Below are 19019 nucleotides of genomic sequence, written 5' to 3'. Positions count from 1 at the left end.
GAATCTGACAGTTTTTTACACAGTAAATAGAAGTAGGGCAAAGAAAGCATGTTTATCACGATTTCCCCAGTCCAAATGCAAATTTCTAAACCTAAACAATGCCTTAACTTCTCTTTTGGTGCTTCATGGGAAACTAAATTTTGGAATTGGGGCAGAGAAAGTCATGTTTTTGTTGCTGTGGTTACAGAAAAGAGCAATTTTTCTAGCAGAGAAACAGAGGCCACAACAACAATGGAAGCCTGATTACCATAATCAGTGAGGCCAAGGCCACCATTACGGAGGAGTGACTAGAATGCCCCCGTGCATGCTCTAGGGACAGGTGTCTAGGGAGTGTTTGTAGAAAAGAAAACATGGCTTGGGGAGCTAAAAAATTGAGGCTGTGGGGTTAAGGAGTCCATGCTAAATAGTGAAGATAAATAGTGAGGATGTTGAATGACTAAGTTTGTTAATTCCACAAAAGGGAATTGAGCATTGTGTCAAATATATTGAACAAGATCACCAAAAGCTGTGTTTATCCCTAACCGCCATGACGGATTCATCTGTAGAGTCATTATTTGACATTAGTGAGGAACAACCCTGTGAGAGTTTCATTTGGGAATGTGAAATTATAGATCAAAGGAGAGACTGTGGCAAGAAAGAGGAGTTGAAGCAGGGATTTGGGAACCATCTGCTTGGTGGTAAGAGCTGAAGCCTGTTCTCCCCCCAAGAGTGAGGAGACTTGAGGGTGAAACCCTCAGAAACTGCAGGGGCATCAAGAAGGAAAAGAAAAGTAAAGAAATAAAAGCAGAAGTCAGTGGAGGACCAGGATCATATTTTTTTTTAATTATTATATCCCATTTTCTGCTCTTGATTTAGAATATACTCAGATACCTTCTATCTCTCTTTTAAAATAAGTCTTTTTATACTTATCATGTTTTTCTGTAATATATACCCATCAGTTAGTGTTTTGAATAATCAAGTACAATATAGTTGTATAAAATATTTTCCTAGAAAAAAGTTGGTACAATTTCACTGTTTGATAAACCTTGGAACAATACAATTTACTAGGGTTACTTTGTATAGTGTTGTTTTCAATTAAGAATTAATCAACTTTTAGGGGTGGCTCAGTCGATTGAGCAGCTGCCTTCGGCTCAGGTCATGATCCCAAGGTTCTGGGATGGAGCCCCCCAGTGGGCTCCCTGGTCTGCTTCTCCCTCTCCCAGTGCCCCTCCCCCTGCTCTTGCTTGCTCTCAAATAAATAAATCAAATCTTAAAGAAGAGAATAAATTAACTTTTATGATTGGAAAGAGAACTTAAATGTATCTTTTAGAGCTTTCCATAGGAAAGGCTTCCATGAAGTAGTACTCTTTGTGGAATATAGGAACAGCTCATGGGCTTCTAGGTTAATTTAGCAGTATAAATTATAAACAGGAGGATTAAAAAGGGATCCAATGTTTGCATACTCTGGGGCTTCCTTTAAGTGTACATTAGTGCATGGCAAGTCCTCGCCATTTAAAAGTTCTGTCGTTCCTTATTCAAAATAAATAGTTTGCTCTGTATCTTAAGTTATGAAGCTTATGTATAGTGATTTAAATAATCTCAAGACAATTATATTGGTCACATTAGTGCTGCACGTGTTCATCTAAATTGCCATCCAGAGACAGAGAGATTAGACATGGCCCGTTGCTTTGGGTAACAAGGTTTAGTCCATTATCCAACAAAAATTTGTCTCCTTATTTCCTATGTACTTTGCCTAGGGTTGTCATTTGTACAAAACCACCCCTACCTTTTTTCAGTGTAAATGTAATTATGTTGCTATTCCAATATATAAAGTATCCATAGGTCTATTTATCTCGGCTAAAAATTCAGATCTATAATCTAAGGGAGAAGATAATTCTGTTAATTCCCAGAGTAAATGACATAGTCTAGTAAATAGAGCAAAGTTAGGTGGGGCATTCAAACAGCATCTGTCCAGAAAGCTTTTCCATAATGGAAATATTCTTTAAGCTCTTTGTTTTTGTCTTCGGAAAATATTGACTGTTTTAAAAATCTACCTTATATAATTTCAGCAATTATTTTAATTGAGAAAATGATATTCTATAAAATAGAAAGGGGAAAACAACTTTGAATGTATTCATCTGCAAATGCTGTGTGCCTTTCCACACCATTCCATCAGAGACAGAGTTAAAGAAAGCAATCCTTGCTGTTAGACTTACAATATCCTGGGACTCCGTCTGGGGTCACAACGACAGTAAAAATCTGTTAGCTCAAGACAGCCGGGTTTATATTAGTTGTCCCTGCTTTTTATTAATACCAGTCTCTTTGCCCTCTCTCATGTGCCCTAATTTGGATGATAAATCATACGTCCCCCCCCAAGTCAGCTATAGCAATGAGGAATTGCTCTCACAGCTCATTACCCTTCACGAACCAGTGATCCCACTGATTATCGTCCACAGCAAAGGCTTACACCCCTGGGTGCTCGCTAGCGCCCTCTGTCTCCACCAAGAGATTTCAGTTTAATCGGTTGTAGGTGGGGTCTTGTCGGGAAAGCTTTAAAAAAAAAAATTAATGTTTTTAAGCTCCCCATGTGATTCTAATATTTGGACAGGGTTAGATCCACTCTTCTGTATGGAGGGAGCTCAGAGGATTGGACAAGCAGAAGCTGGGGAATCAGGTAATCCGCCTTGGGCCCCGAGGGGTTGTGTGGTGCTGCTCTGTGACTTCAAGCTGTTTCTTAAACTCTCTGAGCCTCAATTGTATGAACGGCCTGTAAACTGGGAACGGGAATATCTCTCCTGCAGGGCTATTCGGAGTTTAAAGCAGATAATACGTGTACGATATGTGCAAAATAGTAAGCACTGATGAATCCTACTGGGCCATTCCAGATGAATTGGCCTTCTAAGAAGAGATGAAGCTACTTAGTTGAGAACGTACTTCCAGAAGTGTGACTCACATGTCCCAATCTGAAATAAATATCTTTTCCTGTAAAAATGACTTGCCTTAACATTCTAGTCTGGAATATGAGTTTGCATAAATTTGACAGGATTATTCTGCAAGTCACACAAGAGGGAAATTTCTTTTTTTTATTCTTTTTTTCTTTTTCCTCTCCAGCTATAAAGACCACTGAGATTAGCATTACTTACCGACAATTAGGGATAAGAAGCACATAATTAGATATTAAGAGCCCCAGATTTCATTACTAACAAGTAGTGTGATTTTGAGACATTGAACTATTTTCTATGTCATAGTTTCCTCATCAAAGTTAGTAAGAGCCATATTTTTTCCCCTCCTACACCTATATTTAAGTTTTTCTTTGTATTCAGTGCTTGGTTCTAAAGGAGAAAAATAGGACATAATACTGTTTTGTAGACAAGCAACTGCAAACTAAGATAATTTAAATAGTTATACCATTAGAATCATCATCGTCTTCTTCATAGAATATACTCTTGAAGGATTAAAGCACAGAGATGTTATTTAAAGGTTAGGACAAACAAGTCCACAGTGACTTGCTATTGGTGGATTTCCAGTTTCAGAAATGGATTATAAGCTATTATGACTTATTTCAACATTTTATTGGGACGTTTGAGGTACACTGTATTTGCCTATGGTGACCTTGCCTTAGTCAGCATTCTATTCAACAAGTAACTCCCTTTAGAGTATAGAAAATTCATTTGCTGCTCCAGTGTAGATATTTTCTGATTCATCAGAATTCTGCCTAGGTAGCTTTTCAAGTTTTCTTGCTTTTCTAAGTTTTCCTTACAGAAAGTTTTCACAAACAAGTAGCATTTGAGAAAGTGATGCGATGTGAAATAATTCATTCAAGAACTCACCCGGGATGATTCATTTTAGAAATGTGATCTTAGGATCATCTTAGCATGTTTCCTTATTAACCTCATCTTGTTTTACATTGTATCTATTGGTATTGTACTTGGGACTGGTAGGGGTGCTGGAAGGCAAGTGCTGAAAAGAGGGAGAACAATTCAATCCAGAAGAGATTAGCTGATGAGGGGTCCATCCCTTAGCCACCTTGTCCCACATGCTATTCTTGCCATTATCACACCATCTGATTGAACAACAAAGCAAACACCTCTTCTCAAAAGCCGTGGGGCGGATAAACAGGCATAGGCTGCTTAGAGGACAGTGTGATGCCTCTGCTCTGCTTTATTGCAGCCACTAAACCATTAATAACAATGAAATCATAGGAGAGGTAAAATGGCATTCCTACGTGTCTCAGGTGTCATTTTCTCTAGGTTCATAAAGCAGACTCATGTTTTGGTTTCTGGCGTAGATCCAGAAACACCCAGCAACCGCTAGTAACAGTAACAACAACAACAACAAAACCTTATTGAAATAAAACAGAAGACAGTTTTTAATGTTCTACACTAAATGTCACTGAATGGTGTGCGTCAGAATACAAAAGAAATAAAGGAGAAGCCAAACTTTCTTAAAAGTCATGAAAGTGGGTCTCAAGTGCTTGTTTTCCTAAGGAAGAGAGAGAGCTACAAAGGCTGCCAGCAACAATAAAATGATTGAGAAGATGATCTTGTAGACTTGGTCTAAAAAGCTGGGCATAAGCAAGAAGCGAAAGAAAAAGGAGTATGGGGATTGGTTACTGGAGACACGGGTCCACTTCTGGGGGTGAACTGTGGACGTAGTGACTCCAGACAGAAGGGTCTCCTAGTACAAAGAGCAGCCATTCTGAAAAGACCCATTAAATCACAGCATGAAACGTTGTCAACAAGGTGGCCAATAGCATCTTGGAAATCAATCCACTCTTTATTTGTCCTCCACTGTGCTCAATTTCTAACTCATTTTTTAAAAATATTTTATTTATTTATTTGAAAGAGAGAGAGCAGGAACAGGGTGAGGGGTAGGGGGAGAAGCAGGCTCCCTGCTGAGCAGGGAGCCCTATGTGCGACTCTCGATCCCTGGACTCCAGGATCGTGACCTGAGCTGAAGGCAGAGGCTTAACCCACTGAGCCACCCAGGTGCCCTCTGGCTCAGTTTCTAATATAATACATCTGGGCAGACCTGCTGGTTCAGTACAGAACAGTTAGATATTCCCTCTCCTTTTCAACTCACATTTGATTTTCCCAGCAATTCTATGAGACAATGCTTAACATCCATGTTTTACTAATACATGAACTGCCATTAAGACAGAATAAATGACTTCTCTAAAGTCTCAGAGTCAAAAAAGTTGTAGACTGATATTCTAATGGGCTTTAAAGTCCTCACATTCTATTATTACACCTTCGCCTTTCTGTTAAGCAGGAGTTTATTTTTTTTTAAGCGACAGGACCCCAAACAATATTTGGGGTTTAATAGAAGGCACAAGTCAAGTAAACCAACCAACAAAAGGGGAATGTATCTTATCACCTCAAGAGGATGGGCAGCTGTAGGCTCCTGTCAGGTTCAACTTGTTCCAAAAACTCGGTTGCTGCCTTCAGATCTCTCTTTCCCTGTATTCATGTTCATCTCTGTCGTTATACATAATGTCTCTGTCTCTCTCTACCTCTCTGTATGCTGTCCTGCAATCTCTTCTACTGAGATTATGGAGACCATTTATTCTACTGAAGAACCATTGCTTTCTCCACAAAGTAGGAGATACAGCTATCTGTAGCTCTAAACTTTATCTTACCCCAGAAGCTTCAGAGGACAGGGAGCACTTCACTTTTCATTACTTACCAATTCCACGGAATAATTTGCCCAACCTCTGTCAGGGGCCCATCTTCCAGCCCAATTATTAAGAGCAGGGGATATGCGGCCTTTTCTATGTTGCTAATGGTGAGTTTCGGTGAGTTTCGAGAGGCTGGAAGAGGGCAAAGTGGCTTCCACTGTAAGAGAGAGCTAAGTTGGGAGGGCAGAAAAGGATAGCTGTTCCTCAGCCCTTAATTTTAATTCAATCATCAGAGCTAAAGACAGAATTCATGTTTTTAAAACGGTATTAGTAGAGGGGCACCTGGGTAGCTCTGCAGTTACGTGTCCAACTCTTGGTTTCAGGTCAGGTCATGATCTCAGGTTTCTGGGATGGAGCCCCGTGACAGGCTCTGTGCCCAGCGGGGAGTCTGCTTGAGATTCTCTCCTTCTTCTTAGGCCCCTCGCCCTGCTTGCTAGCTCTCACTCTTTCTCTGAAATAAACAAATAAATCTTAAAAAAAAAAAAATTAGTAGATATGGCTTTTTAGCCCAACAGACTATGTTTTATTTTAATTTTATTTTATTTATAAATTTTATTTACAAAATTGATATTTATCAAATTGATAGCAATTATCTAGAAAATACAGCAAAGAAGTGTATTGAATAGCACCCTACTTGGAAAAAACTCTTTTGCTGAGACTCTAAGTAGAAAATCTTTGCACCTTGGGGTCTAGCTTTTCCTTTGTATTCCATAACCCGTGTCTACAATGTAAATGTATTTACCACAAGTAGAAATTCCTCCTATAAAGAGGGAACATTTGAGAGACAAAGTGGAAGTAGGTGAATGGAGAAAAGTATACCTTTCCACTTAACAGAGGCTTAAGTAATGATTATATTTGCCATTTTTCTTTCTCATCATTCCATTCACCCCATTGTTCCCACTGTACCTTCCGTCCTTTTTCCTCTATGAATGCTTTTTCCCTGCTCATCAAATGTTCATCTCTCATTTTCTTTCTTCTGTGATATCTGAAGTGCTTTAATATCTCATGTGCTTTCTCCCGACTAATAACCAATTCAGAATATCTATGTTATTATGGATGACACAAGTAGACATTTGTTGGAATGAACATTTTAGATTCCAAGAGAATACGTAGAGTTATCTGACTCCTTAGGGGGAACAAACATGTATATTGAAGAACCTATTTTCAGAATATTAATTTATTTTGTTTTTATTATTTAATGCCTTCCATACTGAAAGTGGCTCATTCAAAAGAAGGGAAAAACACAGAGCAAAATAACTTTGGAAGCCAACAAAAGTTTGTAAACTATATGAGACAAGTAAAGTTAGTGATTTATTAAAGACTAGGACAAAAGTTAGTATTCATGTCTCTTTTAGAATAATCTCATGTGCTTATGAATGACCATCTTGATACAAAAATCAGATATATCATATTTAACCCAAGTGGGAACCAGAAAATTATATAATAAGAGAAATATAATTTTATAACAAGGAAATTGGTATCATTTAATTGTTTGCTAGGTTGCATGTATTATTCTGTGTAGCCAATATGTCGCTCTTAAAACATTTATAAAAGTCATTTGATGGTGGTGGGAGAAACAGGGATGGAGAAAGCAACTTACAATTGTCACAATGAGCATAAATTGTTTCTTTCATTTTCCTTGTTTTTTATTTAAAATAAATCCTGGTTGGGGCACCTGGGTGACTCAGTGGGTTAAAGCCTCTGCCTTCGGCTCAGGTCATGATCTCAGGGTCCTAGGATCAAGCCTCACATCCGGCTCTCTGCTTGGCAGGGAGTCTGCTTCCCCCTTTCTCTCTGCCTGCTTGTGATCTCTGTCTGTCCAAAAAAAAAAAAAAAAGTAGTTAAAAAAATTAAAATAAATCCTGGTTGATATGGTCAGAGGAATCCACCTAGACTGTGGAATGGTTCTCTGTATCCCAGCAATTCCGTTTCTTTTGTATTAATTAGATTCGTGATCTAGTATTTCACAGCAGTAGCTAACCAACATAACCTATTCGTTGTTAGTGTGCCACAGGGCCCTTCCTCTGACCATTTGCCAGCCGCTTTTTCTCCATTTTAGAGCATGGGTTTCTCAGCTACCTAGTTTTATTAAATGATCTTAAGAAACTCATTTTTTTCTGTTCCTCCCCTGTAAAACTGAGAGAGTTAAGTGTCTTAGGGCTTTTCCTAACTGATTGTAACTCAGCAATCAATATCACCCTTTGTGCGGGTATGGAAATGTGGTGTCTGGACGAAGAGGTTTGTAACTTTTAAATTTTCTCCACAGCACCATCTATAGGCCTATCGTGTCGGTTCTCATGCCAGGCCATCCCCCTGTTTTCTTTCAGTGCTAGTTAACCAGAAGAAACATGAGTTGTTTGCCATTCACATTTTTAAAAATATTTCAGCCTTGAAAATTAGGGACTAATTGGCCTCAGTAACAATGACATGAACTGAACTTAACGGACAAAACCAAGACCCATCACTCGTATCTTGTATCTTGTGAGAGTGAGATACACAAAAATATATATACCCCCAAAGAGTGTCCTTTTAGAAACAATGCCAAAGAACTTGAAAATAAAATTATTTAGTTGTTCAATCCAGATCAATTTAACCCTTAGAGCTGAATTCATTTACTCTTGACCAGTTTGTTTGGTTTTTATGGTTTTTTTTTTTTTTTTTTTTTTTGCCTTTTGGGATATAATTTGTGCTAAAAGATTAAGCAGTCATCTCTCTTTAGCTGGTGTGACTTTCAATCCATAGCACTGTTCTTCACCAGTTCCTACTTGCAAGAACGTTTTAACATTTAGTGTGAAAAATAAAAAAATACATATTTTCATATCTATATCCCATAATCTGTATCAGTAATCATGGACGTACACACACAGGCACACACACACACATATGCATTTCCAAAGAATTCCTCAAAAATTGCGATTGTAGTGCAGGAAAAGACAATTGAAAGCGTGATATACACCATTTTAACAACTCTTAAATACCAAATGTGTGTTCGGAGGGTTTAATTTTGAATTTTAATTTATTTGTGAAAAGGCAGCTCAGAGCTAAGAAAGTGCTTTCAAAAGTCATCATAACTGATGAAGGAAATTCTGGCATTTGGCACATGGGTCGCATGCCCTGTGCAAAGTCACAGACAACAGAGTGATTGTGCTGCCCAGCTGTTCCCCTAGATACTGATTTCACATTGACATCTGACTGCTCTGGCTGGAGCTGGCGAGCTGAGCTGCTTCAGACCCACCCTTCCTAACGGCAGTCCGCGACCTTACGAACCACACCTTCTCCGCATGAGGAACGGGAGGCTCTGTGAATGTGTACTATCTTCTCCTCGTGTCATGGCTTGTAAGCTCCATCTCTACAGAAGCTATTATTCTTTTAATCACCCACTCTCCTCCATCACATGGCTCATTAAATAGATGTTTCTGAATCTTTATCTACAGTGGGTCCTTGAGTACAAATCTGATGCCTCCTTTTTCTTTCATGAATAGGAATGAAGTAGTAACACTATAAAAGGTACTCTGTCTAAAAAAGAAGCTTTGTCTTATATATAGACATTTTATTATAAAAGCCTTTGGAATCGTTCTACTACACATGGTTAACCTTGAAATAAAGACTGGCACAGTAAAAAATTCAGGCACTGAAATAAGATAACAAATTACGTCAGCATAAGATAGACATATTAGTTCCTTATATTTTGTAAGAATGTTTCACCTACATAATCAAAATGTTGTGACATTATCATGCAAAATACTGTTACTTGCAGGTTGTAGATGAGAAGCTTAAGGTTTATCAAAGTTAGCCAAGACCACTCAGGGTTACTGTAAACAAACCTTGTTTATGCCACTTAACTTTATAGAAATATCAAGACCTTATTATCTTTACGAATATGTTGTGCAGCTATATAATACAAAATCAGCTATTTTCCTAAAGCTTAAAACATTTCAACAATAAAAATAATCATACCATGCTGATGTATGATTTGTAGATAGCATTAAATTCGTCTTGGGTAGGACACATCTTTTCCTTTCGGTGAAGACTAGTTTTTTTTTTTTTTTTTTTTGGCTATTCACACATATGTTCCTACCCTTGCAAACAAAACCAGGAAAACCCTGTCCTTTGATACATGAAGACCGAGTTTATATTTTCGCATAAAAGGAAAAGATGCTCTGAGAGAAACAAGCCAAAAAAAATCAACACAACATTTCTTTTTCTAGAGAAGCTGAGGTGCTTCATTATATCCTGCTGTATCAAAAGTGTACCAGTGGCAAAGCGTTTGCTGTGACATGATATGACAGATGCCACATTTCCAATGGCCAACTGGAATTCAACTCAACAGACCTCTGGCAGAAAAGTGACAACACTGATATGAAGTCACCATTACATGGTCTAATAATAATAAAATGCAGCAATTTGATGAGAAATGAGAATGTTTTTATCTATTACATTTTTTAAAGAATTTCAGGGAGCTTGACTCACTAGGCAGGCGTAAAGTGCTTCTAAGATATTTAGAGGCCATGTCTTTCCTTCCTTCTCCCCTTTCTCCCCATCCCCTCTTTTCTTTAAGTTTATCCCTCCCATTCCCTCCCCATATCTCTCTCTTTCTCCCTCTCCCTTAGCAGGAACGAATAACTCCTGTATTTTCTCCCAAATGCAATATAAAGACTGGTGCAATCAGAAAAACTGAAACCACAAGAAAACAGTTACGTCAGCACTGAATATCATTTTTAGCATAACGACATGTATGTAATTCAACTGAACCTGTTTCAGTTGCAGGTATATTCTTTAATATAAAAAAAGAAATAATAACCCTTTTCAGAGTCTTTAAGTAGCTTTCATACTGCCTAGTTGGTGGGATTGGGAATTTTCTTACTGACCTCATTTTGATTAATGAAATAAAAAATAAAATCTAGGAAGTGCAAATTAATCTTAGACAACCCCAATCAGTGTAGATTACGGATGCCATAGGACTCACCATTAGATTTATCAGCAAAAAAAAATGAACACAGAGAAATACGAGACAAATAGTAATAATTATGTCTAGAATATGTGTTCAGAAACATTGTAAATTAGGCTTATATTATTTTTTAAAAATTACATGTTTTTGTTTTGTAGGAATCAGCAGTATTCATGATGATTTGTAAAAAATGAAAAGAAGTGTTCTAATGTTACGTGAATGGATTCTTGAGATAAACCTTTCAAGGATAGCTTCACACTAGGGTGCAAAGGGGCATTATCCATCTCTCAGTAGGTAAATGGAAATGAAAATAAGGGGGTGCCTGAGTGGCTCAGTGGGTTAAGCCTCTGCCTTCGGCTCAGGTCATGATCCCAAGGTCCTGGGATCCAGCCCCGCATCAGGCTCTCTGCTCAGCAGGAAGCCTGCTTCCCCCTCTCTCTGCCTGCCTCTTTGCCTACTTGTGATCTCCGTCAAATAAATAAATAAAATATAAAAAAAAAAGAAAAGAAGGTTTTCTATAAAATTGTTAGATTTTTCAAATAATGTTTCTAGTGATGAATAGGAAATTTATTTTGAATTACAGATGAATTTAATTGTTTCATGAAATATGAGAACAGAAATAAGCAATGTTTCTAAATATTTTTATTTTATATATTACAATTTTAAATGTATTGACATATAAATTCGTAAACTAAATATAAATAGATATTTTTCAATTTTATCTACATGTTTTATATTTTAATTGATCAAAGCAAGTTTTTCATATTTATTAAGAAGAAAAATAGGGTTTTACCTTGTATTTAGGATTGCCCTATTTTGGATCTCTGTATATATTATATATACATATTACAAATACATATTATACATATATATGTATTACATATACATATATACGAATTATAAGTACATATTATATATACATATGTATGTATCACAAATACATATTATAAATATTATAAATGCATATTATAACATGTATTTTAAAACTTTTTTTCTCAATTCAGTTTGTGGACTGGGAATCATACCTGTTACAGTTGATATCATTATTCTTTCATAAATAAAAATTCATATTTAAAACCCACTAGTTAAAATTCCCAAGCTGATACAATTAGTGGTATTTGAATTCAGGTCTACTGACTTCAAGGCATATGTAAAATTTATATACATCATGTTGCCTCTTCGAACAATTTAAATCTACTGAGATGGCAATACTTTTTACACATGACAAGGTATGAACTCTGTAAGCACCAAATGAATGAGACGTGCTAAGCATATTGCATGGACATTCAGAAGAAAAAGAAATTGTTTTAGATCGGGGTTGTCAACAACGAAGTCAGATCCCAACCATCCTGATTTGCCTAAGACTCAGGGGTTTCTTAAGGATGCACGACTTTCAGGGCCAAAACCAAGAATGTCTATGGATGAGGGATGAGCTGATGATTCCGCGACAAGGTCGCAAGTAATTCAACACAAGAAATGTGCGCTCCTTCAAGGTGAAAGACTAAAGACGTCTGTGGAGTGACTGACAATGAAGTAACTCTTTGATGGCATACATACTTGTCAAAGAGGAATTCTATTGCTTTTGGATCTGAAAGAACCAAACAAATAGGGTAACCCAGATTCCATCATGGGAAGCAGGTTTGATAGACACACTTGTTACCAAGCCAGGTGTTCCACAAATCTTTGGCATTTTTTGAGCACTGTGAACAATTAATCTCCATATATTGATCACATGTTACAGAGAAATATCTGTGTCCTTTCATATGTAAAATTGATTATACTTTCACTGGTTTTCTTCCCTTAATGATAATTTACACTCCCATGAAAACTATAGTTTTAGGGCTTATGTATTATGATATACACTATTATTTTCAAAGCTTTTTTTTTTTTGAAAGATTTTATTTATTTATTTGACAGAGAGAGAGAGATCATAAGTAGGCATAGCAGCAGGCAGAGGGAGAGGGAGAAGCAGATTCCCTACTGAACAGAGAGCCCAGTGCGGGGTCCAATCCCAGGACCCTGAGATCATGACCTGAGTCAAAGGCAGACACTTAACTGACTGAGCCACCCAGGCGCTCCCCTTTTTGAAGCTCTTAAAGAAAGTTTCCTGCATTGAAAAGAAGGGATAAAATTTAGTGTATTTATGGAACTCTTACTTTGTGCTTTACAAATACCACCACATGTAATGTTCATAAAAACTGAGGAAAGAAAATACCATTATTATGTCCACTTACCAAATGAAGAATCGAAGTTACAGAATGGTTATGTTATTCTGGTCCAAGATCACGTTGTAAGAAAAAAGTTCAGGCAGGATTTGGATCCAGGTATTCTGACTCTAGAGTCTACACATTTAGGCACCATATAATAATGAGGACTTGAAAAGAAAATGAAATAACTTTAAAATGCACATCATAAAGAACTCATAAAAGGTAAGGTACCCAAGTTTTTTACTTCTAACTACAGATGTATATCTGTGTGTTGAAACCTCAAAGTTATTATTTTTTTTTAAGTTAAAAATTTGACGCTCTTTCTATGATGTAATTTCCTTTGTCCCTTGTCCTGTTTCTCTCACAGTGGAGCTAGCTTTTCCAGCATATTTGGAAGTATAGACAATCCAGGCAATCCAGGATTGAATTGCTCTTGTAGCTCTGAGTCCCTTGAATTTGGTCTTTTCTCTGCTTAAATTCACTGATAAATTGCAAACCTCTGCTCTTTGTTCTGTTCTGATACATTGTGAGAATTTCAGCCAAATAAGCCTTAACTTTCTTAAATAGACTACATTTTTTTTTAATATTTTATTTATTTATTTGACAGAGAGAGGTCACAAGTAGGCAGAGAGGCAGGCAGAGAGAGAGGGAGAAACAGGCTCCCCACCGAGCAGAGAGCCCCATGTGGGGCTCGATCCCAGAACCCCGAGATCATGACCCGAGCCGAAGGCAGAGGCCCAAACCACTGAGCCACTCAGGCGCCCCAATAGACTACATTTTTATTAACATTTTAGGAAACAGCTTCATGCTCTGTAAAAAATCAGAGTATTGAACTTATTTCTATGTAAAGTAAAAAATCAAGAAACATGTCACCCTTATGATGGTAGTACTGTAAGCAACTTATATTTATTCATTTACATTTATTTTTTTTTAACATTTTTTTTTCCATTTTATTTATTTTTTCAGCGTAACAGTATTCATTCTTTTTGCACAACACCCAGTGCTCCATGCAAAACGTGCCCTCCCCATTACCCACCACCTGTTCCCCCAACCTCCCACCCTTGACCCTTCAAAACCCTCAGGTTGCCCCAACCTCCCACCCCTGACCCTTCAAAACCCTCATTTATTTACAGAGATGGAGAAGGTACTCTCTCCATTTTAGAAATAAACTGAGGGAGAGAAGTTAGGCGGTATGCCCAAAGTCATATAACCAGCAAATGGCAGAGCTTGACTTCTAACCTTGGCAGCTGGGCTATAGGATCTGTGTCCTTGCCTACTGTACAGTATTGCCCAGGTCTCCCACTTCTAAAAGTCATTTGATCTGTTGATGTGTTCTAATTTTAAAAAATATTTTATTTATTTATTTGAGGTGAGGGGGAGCAGGAACAGCAGAGGGAGAGGGAGAAGGAAAGGCAGACTCTCCACTGAGCTCCCACGTGCGGCTCTTGGAGCGGGGTGCCCCACGCAAGGCTTGGTCCCGGGACCCTGAGATCATGACCTGAGCTGGAGTCAGATGTTTAACTGACTGAGCTACCCAGGCCAGTCCACTGATGTATTCTTAATGACTGACTAGAAACTAAAGGCTGATCACTCAGTAGTAGTTGGGTTCCTCCTGTGAGTTAGGCATTAGCCATAGCCTAAATATTATTTCCTGACAGATCATTTTCTTGGATACTGTAAGGTAGATAAGAGCCATTCCATTTAACAGACACTTTATTTTCTCAGAAATTTATAATCCTTATTTAAAAACAAACAACAAACTGAGGGGTGCTTGGGTGGCTCAGTCATTAAACGTCTGCCTTTGGCTCAGGTCATGATCCCAGAGTCCTGGGATGGAGCCTTGCATCCAGCTCTCTGCTCGGCAGGAAGCCTGCTTCTCCCTCTCCCACTTCTTCTGCTTGTGTTCCATCTCTCACTGTGTCTCTCTATGTCAAATAAATAAATAAAGTCTTTAAAGAAAAACCAGCAAAACCCAGATAATTCAAGACACACAATTGTTAAGGAGAACTCTCTCTACCCAATAACTTTATGCTCTTTCCCCTCTTTTTTCAAGAATAGTTTGATTTTAAAGATAGGTAAAATAATCCAGCTTGAAATAGCATCTGGCTAGAAGCCCTTTTACAACTTCTCTTAACATACAGCAAATTCATGTTTCAGAACAGAGATTTTATAATAATGTTGATATTATGTAGGAGTAACTGTGGCTCTATCACTAGAATGTGGAAGGGTTTCTACTAAATTGAAAAATAAGGGGTGCCTGGGTGGCTTAGTCAGTGAAACATCTGACTCTTGATCTCATGATCTCTGGGTCATGAGATGAAGCCCTGTGTCACACTCCATGCTCAGTGGGAGTCTGCTTGAGTTCCTCTCTCTCCCTCTCCCTCACTCCCTCTCTCTGTCCCTCCCCTGCTCTTGCAGATGTTCTCTCTCTCTCTCAAAAATAAATACATCTTAAAAATAGTAGCACAATGGATTATGCAACAAAATTGATGTTCCCCTAGTGCTCTACTTAAGGGAATGTGCAAACCTGATCTCCTGGAGATAGGGAGGCCCTTTAATCGCTTCTCGTGATCTGTTTCCTTTTTCAAGATTAGTACACATTCATACATTAGTGTACATTTAGTATCCATTAGGGAAGTGGTCTTTTCCACCACTTGTCTCCTGAGGCAGTCGAATGTCACTCTCGTTTCCTTCTGTGGTATTTAATTTCCATGATAGATCTAGGAAGACTGCAACGTCCAGAACATAATTAAGAAGGCATCTGTAGAAGAGTAGTTAATAGAGGTGAGCTGTATGCCATGAAATATCCAGGTCAGAGTGCAGAACAGAAGTGCTGGGACAGCAGTGTGTACATGGGCTCGGAGTCCGCCATGCACCACATGCGATGGGGCATCAGGCTGGGGGTGGAAGGGTAAATGATTATTCTAGAGCCTCATTCAGTGATGGGTACTGATAATGCTGGTGCACAGTTAACATTTATTGGGCATGTGTATGTGCTTATCCCTATCACAAGCCCTTTCTAGTACTATCATGTAGTACTGTAATGTCTACAGTACTACCCTATCAGCCTCATCATAATGGTTCTCACTAACTGTACTCAGTAGACATTAGGAGCAGATGAAGGTGCTGTCCAACAAAAGTCAGCCAGCTGTGGGACTTCGTAATTCACCAGCACACAAGACAGGGAATGAGACAAATGGCAATTTGGAGCTGATTCATAAAATGGAGGTATCAATAGAACAGAATAGATAGGGGGCCCCTGAGTGGCTCATTTGGTTAAGCATCTGTCTTCAGCTCAGGTAATGATCCCAGGGTCCTGGGACTGAGCCCTGAATCAGGCTACCTGCTCAGTGGGGAGTCTGCTTCTCCCTTTGCCCACTCCACCTTGTGCTCTCTCCCTCTTGCTCTCTGTCTCTCTCAAATAAATAAATAAGATCTTTAAAAATTAATTAATTAATTAATTAAAAATAAAACCTTAATGAGAACAGAATAGATAGCTCAGAAAAAGGCATTGGCCAAAGAATTTGGTTTATAATAAAGGTGACATTAATCAGTGTAGAAAGAAAGCATTAATTCATGACTTGCCAGCTATAATAAATAATCTGGCTCCCTATTTTGTAAAAGAGAAACAGATCTTTACTAAAAAATGCATGCAAAAATAATACCCAAGTATGTTAGAATTAAGTATGATGCTATTGATAGACAAAACCCACATATTGCAACCCTCTGTTGACCACTGCTTTGGTCCTCAAACAAGCCTATGAGGTAGGAATGATTATTTCACTCCCACAAAAAGAAAAGATGGAGGCCGAGTAACATTGTCCAAGGTCACATAGCTTCTCAGTGCTCCAACAGCCAACTCAGACTCAAAGTATCCACAAGCAAATTCTGAATCTTCCCCTTAAAAACACATCCCATCCTCAGTCATCTCCTTCCCAGAACATTATTTACTCAGAGTCATCTAGTCACTCAAGCCAAAAATCTCATGGCCATCCTAATTCTTCTTATGTCCTATATTGTGGAAAATTCTGATGAATCTAAGTTTGTCCACACCATATTCCTGGTTTGTTTCAAGAGGCCCCTAAGTGGTCTCCCTGCCTTCACCCTTGCTTTGCTACAGTCTGTTCTCAATGAAACAACCAAAATAATCATTTAAAACATGAATCAGATCAGGTTATTGCTGTGTCTGGAACTACTCGTCCAATTAATCTTCATAGCCAGGTCCCTAACCTGACAGGTCTTTGCCCAAATGTCTCCATATTACTGAAAAGTATCCTGATAGCTTGTCTAAAATTACAACCCACATAACCTCACCGTCTGCTCCCACCAGCACTTATAATCCCATACCCTGTTCTTTGAATCACACTTGAATATTCCGTGTAACTTACTTATTTAATATACTTAGGAAGTTTTGTCTTTCCTAAGCTGTAAGTTATACAAGGACAGGATCTCATCTATTTTGTTCATAATGTGTACTAAACACCTAGCACAGTGCCTCACACTTAATATAGACTCCATAAATGTTTATCGAATGAATGTTAAGACTGGGATTTCAAACATCAGCAGCATGACCCTGTAGAGTTCATTAATAATAACTAAGCAGTTCTATAAGAAATGAAATTGGGGCACCTGGGTGGCTCAATGGGTTAAAGCCTCTGCCTTTGGCTCAGGTTATGATCCCAGAGTCATGGGATCGAGCCCCGCATCGGGCTCTCTGCTCATCGGGGAGCCTGCTTCCCCTCTCTCTCTGCCTGCCTCTCTGCCTACTTGTGATCTCTGTCTGTCAAATAAATAAATAAAATCTTTAAAAAAAAAAAGAAATGAAATTATTAAAACAAATGCTCAAGAAATTGATGAATATAAAAGGGGCAAAGGCTTATGTAATATTAAAGTACTAACATGAACTATTCAGGAAAATGTGATAGTTTAAAGCATTTAAGAATTAAACTTTTTTTTAAAAAAAACAACTAACATTACCCAACATTTTAACAATAAATAATAAACAAGCAAGATCTACTATAAATATAAGTAATTAATGCTCTTACTGTCTTAAGACCTATTACAAATCACATGGGGAACATAGCACTAAAACTCCTATGAGTATTGAAAAAGTATATAAACTCACAAGAAAAGAAACAAATAGCAAAGCAAAAAAATATATAAAAGCCATATTTTTTAATAATACAACTCATTACATTGAGATGCTGCTCTTCAAAAATGGTAAGTTAACAAAAACATAGAAGGAAATGAGGGAAAAGATTATGTATTCCCTGCTTAATGAGGGCTCCACAAAACACATGTAATACGTATCACGGGCTGTAAAATATTCCTGCATTTTGGTGTAGTGGTTCTATTTCTAAGAACCTGTTCTGAGGACAAAATCTGATTATACAGACATGTCTTTCAACAAAGGCTTACAATAGGGAATAAAACTATAAAAACAAACCACTTTTACAAGACTTGGGAATACTTAAATATTTCATAGAAGTACATAATGAATTATTAAAATAATTTTTAAAAGAAAGCTTAGTAACTTAGAAAATACTAAAAACTTTTAAAAAGCAGGTAAAATGCTGTGTTGATAGCATGATCCATGTGGTTTAGATCAAAGCCTAGTTACAATTGATGGTAAAAGGAGGGGTGCAAAAACTTGGGGCAGGAGCCACTATCTACAAGGAAAGCTGAGCGATCTCAAGCCCTTTAGTGAGGGATTTTGGGTAACCCCCTGTGCAGAATAAGGGAAAGTCCTGGTCCCACAGATAAAAGACAGGTCACATGGGCTTCAAAGACAATGCTCACCTGTTTCCCAAATTTGCCTAAGAAAAAGCCATAGTCCTATATCTGATGATAGCATGCATTGCCACCACATAAAATAATGACTATGATACACATGCAGAACTACCATTTTCCAAATACCTGTTTCTGTGATTGCCTCTGAGTCTGAGATAGAACTGCTCTGGAAGAAAGTGCTTCATATGCTCCATATCAGCTCCTAACTGGAAGGATCATTTCAGAAATTAAGTTGAAAGTCGAGTTCCTAATACAACTGGAATTCCAGCTCTGTGATATATTTAAGCTATGAATTGGCATTGCAGAGAATTGTTTTATTGCAATCATTTCTTGGGTCACTTGTCTAGCTAGTTTCGAAACAAGAGTGCTTTCTTGTTTTTCTAACTCAGGTACTAAAAAGAAATTTCCAGTAAGGATA

Source organism: Meles meles, chromosome 14, assembly GCF_922984935.1.
Source record: "Meles meles chromosome 14, mMelMel3.1 paternal haplotype, whole genome shotgun sequence".
Taxonomy (NCBI): domain Eukaryota; kingdom Metazoa; phylum Chordata; class Mammalia; order Carnivora; family Mustelidae; genus Meles; species Meles meles.
Note: the sequence above shows the minus strand (reverse complement) of the source record.